The sequence below is a fragment of the Globicephala melas genome, chromosome 10 (genome assembly GCF_963455315.2).
Source record: "Globicephala melas chromosome 10, mGloMel1.2, whole genome shotgun sequence".
In the NCBI taxonomy this organism is placed as follows: Eukaryota; Metazoa; Chordata; class Mammalia; order Artiodactyla; family Delphinidae; genus Globicephala; species Globicephala melas.
In genome coordinates, this window is record NC_083323.1 from 9,349,438 (window position 1) to 9,364,442 (window position 15,005).

Genomic DNA, 15,005 nt, shown 5'->3' on the forward strand with positions numbered 1-15,005 from the left:
GTGGGGCTAGTGACAATTGTCCTCGTGGGTAGACGGCTGCCTGAGGATGGACCGGTGGTAGGAGGCAGTTTCCTCACTTCGCACAAGCATTAGGCTTCAGTGAGCATCGGATGAGCTCCGCAAATGTAATATGGAATGAAAGATGTCACATATGAAGGAGTGCATTCTGATTCCATCTATAAGAAGTTCAAACGCAGACAAAGTCAATCTATGATCATAGAAGCCCTAACATGTGTTCCCTCTGGATGGGGGACGGCAGGGAGGGGACACGAGGGAGTCCCCACCTCAGTCTGGGTGGTGGTTACACTGCCTAGAAACCTAAGATTCTGCACTTAACTGTAAGTTATACCCCAATTTTTAAAAAGTTACGAAGCCTGTATTTTTAATAAGGAAAAAGTTTTCCTAAAAGACATAAATATAATGTCCCAAATAAATTGATAGAAATGCAAAACAAACAGAATCACCATGATTGTTCTCAGGGTTTTTCGTTTTCTTTTTAATGAGGAAGAAAAGGGCTGTTTATGTCCAAATGACAGACTAAGTGTGGTTGAAAGTGAAGAAGTGAGAGAGAAATGAGGAAGGGAGGCGGTCCTTGCAATATACTAAAAACTAGAAAAGGGATAAAGCCACTGTCATCAAAAGAGTGTGGTGTCAGCCAGGACCCGAAATAGACGTGAGGAAAACACTGCAAAGAAACACATACAAGTATATCTGGGAACCTAAATGATGACAAAGGTGGAGTGGCAATGCTGTGGGGGCAAGGTGGGCATCATTCATTTCATGTTGTCAGCTGAACGAGAAATAAATCCTCATGGCGCCTCTACCATGAAGCGAGATTCTCCTACACCGCCGCTCCTGTTCAACTCTCTCAGCCCCCCGCCATCCCCACCCCAGCCTTCCCCGAACCAACAGAAGAAGAAAGGCCCCCGCCCCTCACCTCCCCATCTAGAAACCTGTCTGCCTCAGTACTCACATTCATTCACCCAACGCAGATTCTATTGAGCACCTACTAGGTGCCACCTGCTACCCTAGGGGCTGGATGAACTTTAGCAAAAGAGACAAGATTGACTCCATGGTCCACCCGTTCAAAGTCCAACCTTCCATCTGCGCTCTGGGGCTCACGCCCTCTCTCTTCCAGTGGGTTTCTCTTCTGTGGTTTTCCACATCATGCCCAGCACTACTGGATCGCTCCCATTAGCAAACCACAGGCTCAGGTACCTCCCACCTTTAAAAACAAACACTCTCCTTTGAGTCACATCTCCCTCCATTCTCTTCACTCCTTCATGGAGAAAAATAGACGTAAATAAATAAACTTCTATCAGAAAGTTTTATGCATGTTTTATTCTGCATGTTTTGCTTCCTGCCCACCTGTCTGCTTTCCTCCCATGACATTCCCTCTCCCCACCACTCCAGAGAACCTGCTCTCGACAAGGTCACCGATGATCCCCGTGTTGCCAGAAGAAAGGGATAGTTCGGGACTCCCCTGGCGGTCCAGTGGTTAAGACTCTGCGCTTCCACTGCAAGGGGCGCAGTTTCGATCCTTGGTCAGGGAACTAAGAGACCACACGCCGCACAGCACAGGTCCCAAAAGAAAAAGAAAGGGATATCTTTCAGTGATCCTCTTGCCCCTCCAGCCAGCAGCAAGGGACACAGCTGAGCATAACCTCCTTCCTGAGACACGCTGCTCCCCCACTGCGGTGACCACCCTGCCCCATGGTTTTCCCCCTCTTTCTGCTCACCTCCCAGCTTCTCTCCTCTCCTGGGTGATCCGGCCCCTCCCCCTGTGCATCCCACCACCTCCCTAGGAGACTCAGCCTGCTCCCCGGGCACGCGGCCCACGTCTCCCGTCCTGCTGCAGCCCCGAGCTCCACACTCAGGTACCAGCTTCCTACCAGACATCTGCCCGGCACTGCACACTTAACCTTCCCCACAGACTTTTTTGTGGGATATTTTCCCCCAAAGCTCATTTTCCTCAGATTCCCCCAGCGCTATAAAGGATATCGCTACCGACCCAGCGAGTGGTGAGCTTGAGCCCAGACCCAGCGGAAGATCTTGACTCCTCTTCTCCGTAACATCGAATCCATAACCAAGTCCTCGTGATCGGTGTTGCCGTCAAACTCACTGTTAATCTCCATCCCCACGGCCTCCGCTGTCACCTGTCACTGGGCTGATGGATGAAACTTCCTGTTTCCTTACCCCCTCAAAACACACACACACACACACACATACACACACACACACGCACAGAGTCTTTTTTTTGGCCGCACAGCGTGCGGGATCTTAGTTCATCAACCAGGGATCGAACCCATGCTCCCTGCAGTGGAAGCATGGATTCTTAACCACTGGACAACCGGGGAAGTCCCACAGACTCTTGTACTCAGCATATGATCTAAACTCCTGCCTATGACCAGCTGCCACCACCTCCCTGCCCCCAAACTTTGCTCCCCAGACACACCGCTCTTTTCTGTTTCCTTCCTGCCTCAGGGCCTTTGCACTTGAGTTATCTCTGCCTGGAAAGCTCTTCCCCCAAGGTCCTCCCAGGGCTAACTTTTTCTCATCCTTTCTGTCCCGGTGCAGAAGGTACCAGCTCTGACCACCCCATTTAAACAGCTCCCCACCTTCTGTTCGTCTCTATTACAGCATCCTGTTTATCCCTTCCGCAATTGCCTTGATCTGGAATTATCTTATCCGTTCCCATATTTTCTTATTTCCTTTGTGTCTCCCGCCGTCATGACATCATCCCCTTGTGGTCTGGAGCCCCCTGCACCTTATTCAGGTTTGTACCCAGCACCTTGGACCAAGCCTACCTCCCTAGTAGGTACTCAATTAATATTAGTCAAAAGAATGAACACACATAAAAACTGAATAAATAAAGTGATGGGGAAATGAAATACACATTTTTTCTTCCTCCACAGAAGAGGGAGATTAGAGAGGAGGAGGGTTGGTGATGAGAGAGAGGCTCTAAGCTTTCCCGTGAGATGTCTCTGTACTACGTGACTTGTTGCATTAAGCAAGCACTTTGTAAATCATTAGATGCTAATAAAGTCGCTGCGGAAGAAGAGGTTTCCAGGCTGACAAAGGTAGGGAGAGCCAGGTTCAGGCTGCCAGGGCCAAAGTCCACCTGGGCATCAAATACCGCCTATAAATACATGGCTGGGAGAAGGAATTCTGGTCCAGAGACAACTGTCAGCGCCCCACATAGGAAACAGGACAGTAAAGCATTGCTTCACCCGGTATGATAGAATAAACCTCTCTCCTGTCCCCAGGTTATGAAAAGAAAAACAAAACCACACAACACAATGAAAGGAGACAGGTAGTGGGAGATGAGCCCCTGAAAACTGGACCCCAAATGATGACAAGTCAGGATTTGTTAGTTGTCCCAGCAAAGGGTTTTCAGTAAAACCCAGATTAAATTCTGAGCTCTGGAGAGCATTTCCATGTTAGCATGTCCAAACTCCCTACTCTCCGCCCCTCCCTGTGGCTGGTCTTCTGTGCAAGAAGAGGTTGCAGAGAAGGGGAAGTAGGGGTTATGTATTGGATGTGTTGTAGATCGGATGTTATGTAGAAGGATGTGGTCGAGGATGAGGAATCCACGGTGAGGCCCAGGTCCCGCTCCCCATCCTCCCGGGCAATGTCATCTTTTCTCTGCTTCCCGGGTTTCCCAGGTGGTGAAGTTGGCTCCTTCCCCAGAGAGCTCCTCCTCTCCTCCTGGGCTCTCCCTGGATCTTCTCCAGAGCAGCCCTGGCCGCCTGCCCTCTCTCTGGGCTCCTTCCCCCCAGGAATGGGCCCTGTCCCTGGGGCCGGCTGTGACCGCTCTGTTGAGGCCCCCAAATCAGCTTCTCCAGCCCAACCCCCTCCAGGCTCCTGGCCTGGGCTTTGTGTCACCCTGGATTCTTTTCTGCCTGTAGTGCCAAACCCTGTCATTCCCGCCTTTGTAAGGGCTCTGGGGCATCCAGTATCTCTGTGGCTACTGGACAGACATGTCCTTACCTTCTAACTTCGTAGGCAGATTTCAGGGCTTTCGGAAACCTTGGACCTGTTAACCTTTCAGAACATCGACTGAGGTGGAACTGAAACTACGTCGAAATGGATTTAAAAGTTAACATGTTCAGAGAGAATGTCCTTATTTCAGATCTTATGACCAAAAAGCCAGGTAGCCAGGCAAGGTTACACTGACTATGACGACGCTGTCAACTGTAAGAGCATCTCATTCACTCTTAAGTCCTGCTTACTGATTATTTCTATTATAACTACAGCCTATGTGAGCAATGTTTAAAATATAACTCTGTCATTAAAACGACTCATTTGGGCTTCCCTGGTGGCGCAGTGGTTGAGAGTCCACCTGCCGATGCAGGGGACACAGGTTCGTGCCCTGGTCCGGGAAGATCCCACATGCCGCAGAGCAGCTGGGCCCGTGAGCCATGGCCGCTGAGCCTGCACGTCCGGAGCCTGTGCTCCGCAACGGGAGAGGCCCGCGTACCACAAAAAAAAAAAAAAAAAAAAAACTTGGATGATCTGTCCATTGGTGAAATCGGGCTTTTAAAATCCCCTACTGCGATTGTGTTACTGTCTATTTCCCCTTTTATGGCTGTTAGCATTTGCCTTATGTATTGAGGTGCTCCTATGTTGGGTGCATAAATATTTACAATTGTTACATCTTCTTCTTGGATTGATCCCTTGATCATTATGTAGTGTCCTTCTTTGTCTTTTGTAATAGTCTTTATTTTAAAGTCTATTTTGTCTGATATGAGAATTGCTACTCCAGCTTTCTTTTGATTTCCATTTGCATGGAATATCTTTTTCCATCCCCTCACTTTCAGTCTGTATGTGTGGGTCTGAAGTGGGTCTCTTGTAGACAGTATATATATGGGTCCTGTTTTTGTACCCATTCAGCCAGTCTATGTCTTTTGATTGGAGCATTTAATCCATTTACATTTAAGTAATTATTGATATGTATGTTCCTATTACCAGTTTCTTAATTGTTTTGGGTTTGTTATTGTAGGTCTTTTCCTTCTCTTGTGTCTCCTGCCTAGAGAAGTTCCTTTAGCATTTGTTGTAAAGCTGGTTTGATGGTGCTGAATTCTCTTAACTTTTGCTTTTCTGTAAAGGTTTTAATTTCTCTGTAGAATCTGAATGAGATCCTTGCTGGGTAGAGTAATCTTGGTTGTAGGTCTTTCCCTTTCATCACTTTAAATATGTCCTGCCACTCCCTTCCGGCTTGCAAAGTTTCTGCTGAAAGATCAGCTGTTAACCTTACGGGGATTCCCTTGTATGTTATCTGTTGCTTTTCCCTTGTTGCTTTCAATATTTTTCTTTGTATTTAATTTTTTTTTTAAATCATAATGCTCCAAAGGTTTTTTCCTTTTTGTCCTATTTATTTATTGTTGTTGCTGTTATCGGGGGTAGGAGTTTTATTAATTAATTAATCTATTTTTGCTGTGTTGGGTCTTCATTTCTGTGCGAGGGCTTTCTCTAGTTGTGGCAAGCGGGGGCCACTTTTCATCGCGGTGCGCGGGCCTCTCACGATCGCAGCCTTTCTTGCTGTGGAGCACAGGCTCCAGACGCGCAGGCTCAGTAGTTGTGGCTCACGGGCCTAGTTGCTCCATGGCATGTGGGATCCTCCCAGACCAGGGCTCGAACCCGTGTCCCCTGCATTAGCAGGCAGATTCTCAACCACTGTACCACCAGGGAAGCCCTGTATTTAATTTTTGATAGTTTGATTAATATGTGTCTTGGCGTGTTTCTCTTTGGGTTTACCCTGTATGGTACTCTCTGTGCTTCCTGGACTTGATTGACTATTTCCTTTCCCATGTTAGGGAAGTTTTTGACTATAATCTCTTCAAATACTTTCTCAGACCCTTTATTTTTCTCTTCTTCTTCTGGGACCCCTATAATTCGAATGTTGGTGCATGTAATATTGTCCCAGAGAGTCTGAGACTCTCCTCAATTCTTTTCCTTCTTTTTTCTTTAATCTGCTCCCTGGCAGTTATTTCCACCATTTTGTCTTCCAGCTCACTTATCCGTTCTTCTGCCTCAGTTATTGTGCTATTGATTCCTTCTAGAGTATTTTTAATTGCACTAATTGTGTTGTTCATCACTGTTTGTTTGCTCTTTAGTTCTTCTTGATCCTTGTTAAATGTTTCTTATATTTTCTCCGTTCTGTTTCTGAGATTTTGGATCATCTTTACTATCAATACTCTGAATTCTTATTCAGGTAGGTTGCCTATTTCATCTTCATTTGTTTGGTCTTGTAGGTTTTTACCTTACTCCTACTCCTGTAACAGATTTTTTTGTCATTTCTTTTTTTTTTTTTTTTTTTTTGATGGGTGGTGCTGTATTCCTGTCTTACTGGTTGTTTGGCCTGAGAGGTCCAGCACTGGAGTTTGCAGGCAGTTGGATGAGCTGGGTCTTGGTGCTGAGGTGAGGACCTCTGGGAGGCCTCACTCTGATTGATATTCCCTGGAGTCTGAGGTTCTCTGTTAATCTAGCAGTTTGGACTCGGAGCTCCCACCACAGGAGCTCGGACCTGACCTCCGGCCTGGGAACCGAGATCCCACAAGCTTTGTGGTGTGGTAAAAAAAAAAAAAAAGGAAGAAAGAAAGAAAAAAAAGAGTAGTACAATATCAAAGAATAAAAAACAAAATAATATTAGAAAGATAAAAAATATATTAGGAAAAATAAAACTATAATTGAAGTAACTGCAACAAGGTACAATAAAACCACAACAGAAAAAAGGAAAAAAAAAGGGGGGGGGGGGACAAGCCAAAAGGAGAGATCACTAACAAAGCTTAAAGAATAAAATAAAATTAGAAAAATAAAAGAGTTATTAGGAAAACTAAAAATATAAAAGAATCAACAACAATGAATCAACAAGGTAAAACAGAACCCCAATCTAAAAGAGGAAAAAAGAAAAGAAAAGAAAAGAAAAAAGTCTTGGATATGGGGGTGGAGTTTAGGTGGGGGTGGAACTTAGGCAGGGGTGGGGTTTAGGGTGGGGCGGGACCTAGGCGGGTGAGGGGGTGACGTTTGAGCGTGGGGTGGGGCCTTTGCTTAGGACCTGTGCAGAAGGGGAGCAGCAGCACTGGGAAAGAAGGGCCTCTGGGGTGTGCGGTTCTGGAGTTTGGCCCTGAGTGAGGGTGTGTGGGTGGGGTTTAGGCCCAGCTCCTTGGACGGGGTCTCCGAGTGCAGAGGTAGGGCCCTGGGTGGAGGTGTAGGGGCGGGGCTTGGGCTCTGCACGGCAGGAGGGAGGCTCCGAGGGCAGAGGTTAGGCCCGGGAGCCCAACCGGCTTCCCGGTGCCTAAGTGGACAGGGAAAGCACTGGCCCCATTCCCTTCTGTTCCTTCGTGCCCCTCCCCTGCCGTCTCCCCCAGGGTCTCCCCCCTCGCCACTGGACCCCTAACCATGGGTGGATCCCTCTGGGTGTAGGAACTCCTCCCCTCCCCCCAGCCACCCCTCAGGGGTGCTGGTCCCAGAGGTCCGGCCTTTACTTTTGCTCCCCCTTCCCTCCCTCCCACTCCCTCAGGACCGACGCGGCTGGAGGGGGCCTCGGTGGGCAGAGGATCAAGCCCGGGATCTCAACAAGCTCCTGGGGGCCCAAGTGGGCAGGGGGAAACCTGGCCACGCTCCCCTTTGATCCTCTGCCCGCCCAGTGGTCCCCCAATTTACCCCTTCGGGTGTGGGATCCCTTCCCCTCCCCCAGCCGCCCCTCAGGGGAGCCAGTCCCATCCCGCCTCCACTTCTCCTCCTCCTTCACTCCCCCCAGGCCCCACGTCCTACCCGGTCGCTGGGGGTCCTCCCGTCCCCTTCGGCGTGCGTGGTCCCCCACCGGTGCCTGGTAGGTGCCCTAGTTGTGAGGAGACTCGAATTCTGCGTCCTCCTAGTCCGCTATCGTGACTCCACCCCCCGGATGCTCTTTATATGCAACTTTCTGTAAGTTTGAACTAAAATAAGAAGTTTAAACAATAAAAAGTAAAATTAAAATGCTCACTATCTCTAGGTGGTAATAGGAGTCGTTTTGTGTCGCAAATTATCTCTGCTTTTCAAATTGCCTACAATGAGTGACTGTTGTTTATATAGTCACAGAAGTTATTAAGAAAGAAAAGTCTCGAAGCCATCATTTCTCCACAGGCCCTCTCAAGGGTGGGCCTTGCCCCAGGCACAGTCTAATAAGGCTCCACCAGGGGAACCACCGCTTCCATCTACAAAGAGCCCATCAGGGAGGGTAGGGGCCAACCCTCTGCAAAGTGCTGCCCCGGGACCAGGTGGCGCCTCCCACGGGCTAAGAAGAGACAGAACACAGCTCCTCCAGGTAAGCAGCCCACACATGGGCTGCAGGAGCCATAAGTTGAAGAACTGAAGTCACGTTCACCTAGACAGAGCGCTCTCCTTTTTTCTCCCTCCTCGGATCTTTTCAGTCAAGACGAGTTTTGCTTCTGCTTTTAATACCTCAAAGCCTAAGGACTGAGTGTTACCAACCTGTGCTTCTGGCCGCAGTGACTGATGGGTGATGACGGCCCAGTCTTGCTGGACGCTGGTCCCTTCAAAACCGGGGATCAACAGTGTCTAATTTTGCCAGACGCTAGGAGAAGAGATGGGCCTGGCTTAGCGCCAAATTTCACGCTTCATGACTCGACATTCTTTAAACTCCGTATCCCAAGATGGCATGGTTTTCCGTTGTTTTAATCTGTTTGGGCTGCTATAACAAAGTACCAGAGACTGGATAGCTTATAAATAATATAGATTTATTTCTTACCATGCTGGGGGCTGGGAGTCTGAGATCAGGTGCCAGCATGGCTGGGTTCTGGTGAGACCCTCTTCTGGGTGGCAGACGGCTGACTTCTCGTAGCCTCACATGCCTGAGGGCAGAGAGGAATCAAGCTCTGCGGGGACTCTTATAAGGGCACTAGCCCTCGTGACCTCAGCTAATCTTAATTACCTTCCAAAGGCTCCACCTCCTAATACCAGCACATGGCTGGTGGGGTAGGGGGGTAGGGGCCGGTGTTCAACACGAGAATTTTAGGAAAACCCGAACATTCAGTTCATAACATCCTTCAGGACTTCCCAGGACCCTGACGCCTGGACAGACCGGAGCCTCGCCCCCTCTGCGCTGGAAGTGCGTGAGGCTTTGGAACCAGGGGGAAGTTTGCATCAGAACTGCTAGGGCCACACAGGTCCAAGGTGAATGCCAAGAATTCCAGGGGTCCCAGAACCTGCCCAGGCACATTCTGACTTACTGAATACTTAACTGCAGATAAAAAGGGCGGGGCGGGGCTTCCCTGGTGGCGCAGTGGTTGAGAGTCCGCCTGCCGATGCGGGGGACACGGTTCGTGCCCCGGTCCGGGAGGGTCCCGCGTGCCGCGGAGCGGCTGGGCCCGTGAGCCACGGCCGCTGAGCCTGCGCGTCCCGAGCCTGTGCTCCGCAACGGGAGAGGCCACAGCAGTGAGAGGCCCGCGTACCGCAAAAAAAAAAAAAAAAAAAAGGGCGGGGCGGGGCGGGGCGGGGGCGGAACCTAGATCACGAATGGATTCCCAAAGCCGATTTTCATGAGGCTGTGATTCCCGACTGTCCTCTTCCTAATTCAGAAAGATGGGGCAGGGCGGGGAGGGCCGGGGTTGGACCAGGTGAAGAAGAGGAAGGCACTGCAGACAAGGAGCCGAGCGCAGCGACGCAGAAGCAGGTAGAGGCAGGGGTAGGAGGGGTGTGGTCAGAAGTACAGCTCCCTGATGCCGCTGGGAGGTGACCTGAGGGCTAAGGGGCTGAGCTGGCAGTGAAGCCAGGACACAGAAGGCCTTTTTTGAAATTGTGGTGAAATATACACAACATAAAATTTATCTTTTTTTTTTTTTTTAATCTTGTAGGGATCTCAGTTCCCCGACCAGGGATTGAACCCAGGCCACAGCGGTGAAAGCACCAAGTCCTAACCACTAGACCACCAGGGAACTCCCATAAAATTTACCATTTTTAAGTGGACAATTCAGTGGCATTAAATACATTCACATTGCTGTGAGACCATCGCCACCGACCATGTCTAGAATGTTTTCATCTTCCCAAACTGAAACTGTGTACTCATTAAAAACTAACTCTCCCTTCCCCCTTCCCCTCCAGTGGCAAAAATGTCACCTGTTTACAAAACATGTAGGACAGTTTCTACTTCATGTCTGCAGGTCTTAATTTACAATAAAAAATTATTTTCTGTTTTTTTATTTGGGAGGCACTTAGGACTGCAAAATTCGCTGCCCAATTTCACACAGCCACCACACAAAAAACACAAATGACAGTCCCAACACTGCAAATTTTGAAGGATTGAGATAGTTTGTCTATAGTAGTTTTGACTTTTCTGGCTTGAAATTGTTGGCTGATTCTCTTAGGAAAAACAAATCTGTTTGGGGTCTAACTTTGCTAAATGGGGCTCCAGAAGCATAGTGAACAAGAACCACAAATTCAAAGTGTGACAACTTGAAAGTCTTCTGTTGCTTATATGAACAGAAGACTTCAGAATTTTGCAAGTAGCATAAAGACAATTTTTTTTTGATTTACAATGTTGTGTTGGTTTCTGGTGTACAGCAAAGTGATTCAATTATATATATGTTATATATTCTCTTTCATATTCTTTTCCATATGGTTTATTATAGGATATTGAATATAGTTCCCTGTGCTATACAGTAGGACCTTGCTGTTTATCCATTCTATATATAACAGGTTGCGTCTATGAGTCCCAAACTCCCAATCCTTCCCTCCCCCCACCCCCCTCCCCCCTTGACAACCACAAGTCTGTTCTCTATGTCTGGGAGTCTGTTTCTGTTTCATAGATAAGTTCATTTGTGTCATATTTTAGATTCCACATATAAGTGATATCATATAGTATTTGTCTTTCTCTTTCCAACTTCACTTAGCATGGTAATCTCTAGGTCCATCCATGTTGCTGCAAATGGCATTATTTTATTCTTTTTCATGGCTGAATAGTATTCCATTGTATATATGTACCACATCTTATTTATTCATTCATCTCTTGATGGACATTTAGGTTGTTTCCATGTCTTTGGTATTGTAAATAGTGCTGCTATGAACATAGGGGTGCATGTATGTTTTTGAATTATAGTTTTGTCTGGATAATATGCCCAGGAATGGGATTACTGGGCCATATGGTAACTCTATTTTTAGTTTTTTGAGGAAGCTCCATACCGTTCTCCATGGTGGCTGCACCAACTTACATTCCCACCAATTGTGTAGGAGGGTTCCCACCAATTGTGTAGGAGGGCTCCCTTTTCTCCACACTCTCTCCACCATTTATTTGTAGACTTGTTAATGATGGTCATTTTGGCTGATGTGAGGTGGTACCTCATTGTAGTTTTGATTTTCATTTCTCTAATAATTAGCGATGTTGAGCATCTTTTCACATGCCTATTGGCCATCTGTATGTCTTCTTTGGAGAAATGTCTATTTAGGTTAAACACAGTTGTTTGTTCAATGTAATTGAAAAAATCCTGACCCAAATGACACTACTTAGCCCAAATGACCAAAGACTATTTTATAACAAATTGTAATTTTTGAGAGATGGTTAACATCAATACTATGCATATTTTATGTGTCAAATTAAGAGTTCAAGAGTATATAAAATAGGGCCATGCATTACTACCTCTAAGAATATCACGTACAAGGTAAACCCCAAGTGCTTATGACAGCATTTCAGGTGGAAGCCGTCTTATACAAAAACAATCTAGTGTCTCTGCTGTGTGGGTATATATCTTAAAGAAATTTGAGGGATTACTGACAGAAAAAGATCTTGGTCCATTAAAGACTGATAGAAAATGTCAGTCTGTGGGATTTTCAATGTTTGCTTTTTTTAAAAAAAAAAAATCCAGAATAAATCACTTTCTGTACAAAGAAAAATTGCAGACTTCTGGATGTGACCATATCTGATCGCACACACTAGATGATTTAGAATGAAACTATGTCTAAAAGCTATTTTCTACTTGACTTCTTTTTTTTTTTTTTCAAAGATTTCTTTCTTTCTATCTATCTTTCTTTTTTTGGGTGTGCCGGGTCTTAGTTGCTGCAGGTGGACTCCTTAGTTGCGGCATGCACGTGGGATCTAGTTCCCCAACCAGGGATCGAACCTGGGTCCCCTGCGTTGGGAGTGTGGAGTCTTACCCACTTACCCACCAGGGAAGTCCCCTGACTCCTTCCTTTAACACCATTAATTTGTGAACTAAAGTTCATCTTTAGTTCAGCTACATTTATGGCTTAAGACCTCGTTTCCAAACCAGTGGTACCAATTTTCCTTAAGTGTAACAATGCTCAATTTTTAGTAGCAACTATATTTTTAGAAGGTTAACAACTTGGACAAAAATATTTTAACCATATTAATTTTTGCCTTTTTATAAACTATCAGTTGCAATATTTGCAGAAAGTTTAATCTACCTACAGGATGACCTTTCTCACTCTCCCATCCCACACCTTATTCAAAGGATTTTCCTCCTACCTCATTTCCAGCCTGGTTGCGGGAAGTGCAGGAATTTCAGAACAGGTACCTGTGTATTTTGGATAGGATTCTAGCTTTCAAGTAAGTATAAAGGTAGAAAGAAGACAAAAAATCCTTAATTCAGAGCACATCACAGTGCCCCCAAAATTAGCTTGTGAGAATAGTATCTATCAAGAACTTTGAGGGCTTCCCTGGGGGCGCAGTGGTTGAGAATCTGCCTGCTAATGCAGGGGACACGGTTCGAGCCCCGGTCTGGGAGGATCCCACATGCCGCGGAGCAACTAGGCCCGTGAGCCACAACTACTGAGCCTGCGCATCTGGAGCCTGTGCTCCACAACAAGAGAGGCCGGGATAGTGAGAGGCCCGCACACCGCGATGAAGAGTGGCCCCCGCTTGCCACAACTAGAGAAAGCCCTCGCTTTCTGGGTCAGAAACGAAGACCCAACACAGCAAAAATAAATTAATTAATTAATAAAACTCCTACCCCCAACATCTTCTTTAAAAAAAAAAAAAGCTTTGAGAAGAGGGAGCAATCTAAGGTCCCTCTCTGTGCAATCTGATAGGTCTGCAACAGTGGACCAGCAAGAAACTAACCTTGCAAAAGTCACTTAGTCAACTAGTCATGGAGACAACACTGACAGCAAGTAGTAAATACAACTTCTGATGAAAACTGCCTTTTGTTAACAACACCCCCCAAAAGTCCCCAGCTCTGTAGAGTTGCACTTTGTGTTAAATTGCCCTTGAGTTATTAAAGGAAATAGTCATAGGAGGTAGCTAGCGACAAAATACGAGTGAAAACAGAGGCAAATGAGTTGACAAATTCTTGAAAAGAGCAAGAGAAATCATTTGCCAAAATAAATACTGCACAATACAACACCAGTCCAAATCTGAAATCTATGAATTAAGATGGTGACCCTACGAAACAAGTTTTGGAATTGATGGAAATTTCTTGAGGCCCAAGAATGAGCATTTTCACCAGTTCCCCCCATAGAAGGAGTGGTGAATATGCAAGTGCTATGAAAGAGAAAACAGGGGGAAATGTATCCACAAGGAAGTGGATCTGACTTGGAGAAGCCACCATTAGAAAACAAACCACAGGCTGATGTCAAATGGACCCCCCAAAATTGAATGCTGTGAAGAAAATGACACTCAAGGAACACAAGGTGGTGGTGAGGCACAGTTAAGACACATAAACATTTTTTTAATCCACATGGCTTTGGCCTATTAAAATATTTTACACTTTGTTGTTGTTTTTTTTAAAGAGGATTTCAAAGCATCTGGGAAACGTGCAAATTGTTTGAAATCCCGTCACGGCAAATTCGTTTGCAAGTGTCATTCAGATGTTTGCCAAGGATAATAAAGCCGCTTCTCTCGGCTGACACTGTGCACGGTGTCGGAGGCTTACTCTCCTCTTACACTCGGTGTAACCCTGAGGTCTGTGCAGAGTCGCAAACAAACGGTCTGCAGAAAGGGGGCGTGGCGTTTGCAGAGCTCGAAAACAACTCAGCTCTCGCTCTCCAGGTTTACGGGAACTGTGATTGCATCTACCACGTGGAATCATTCTACCCTTTGCCATATTCACAGAATCTCTCCCAATCTTCTCATATTTCAGTGACGGTAAGAACATAAACATATGTGCTGCGCTGCGTTTATGGCATAAGATTTCGTTTTCTAAACCGTGGCCCCGATTTGCCGGCAGTATAACAGCACTCAATTTTTAGCGGCAATCCTATTCTTAAAAGGTTAACAAGTTGGGGTCTTGGTGCCACTCAAATCTGCCCAGGCGTCTCCCTAATCTTCCTCTGACGCCAGCCTCTTCGTAAACCTGCATTCCGACAGTCCAGCCAGCCTCTCGCTGCAGCTCCATCCTCCCTCCAGCCGCGCGGTCTCGGGCCTGGAAGCGGTGCCAGGTCCCCCGCTCGCTGCTGCTCCGGCCGCCGCTCGAGGGGGGGCGATGGCGAGTCGGGGGCGCGGACAGCGCGCGGAGTCCGGCCAGGCGGGTCCCTGGGGTGCGCGGGGGCCGGGGTGGGCGTCCGCCTTTCTCCAACGAGCCCGAGCCTCAGCCGGCCCCCCGCCCCGCCTCCCTCCCCGCGCCCCGCGACATCCCCACCGCTATCAGGGCTGAGCGAGGCTCGCGCTGGGCGCGGCGATGCCAGGGACTCGGCCGACTGCGCAGCAGCGCCGCGCACCGGAAATCTCTGAACATTGCACAGATCCTTGTATTTTAATTACCACGGGAGACTTCAGGCCCAATATTAGTTTCAGTTTTTGTAAAAAAAAAAAAAAAATGCTGTTGAGATTATTTTTGCTTGATGAAAATCCATACCAATAAAGTGATCTACTGAGAATATTCCTGATTTGGGGTGTATGATTGGCAAACAGAAAATGAAAGAATGGCGACTAGAATAATGAAAGCTTGAAAATATAGGAGTGTGCGTCTCTGTAAAAAAGAAGGCCTTGGGGAGTTGGAGGTGGGGGGTGAGGGTAGACCCGCCCATGGGATTCTGCGGGGCACCAATCAGGG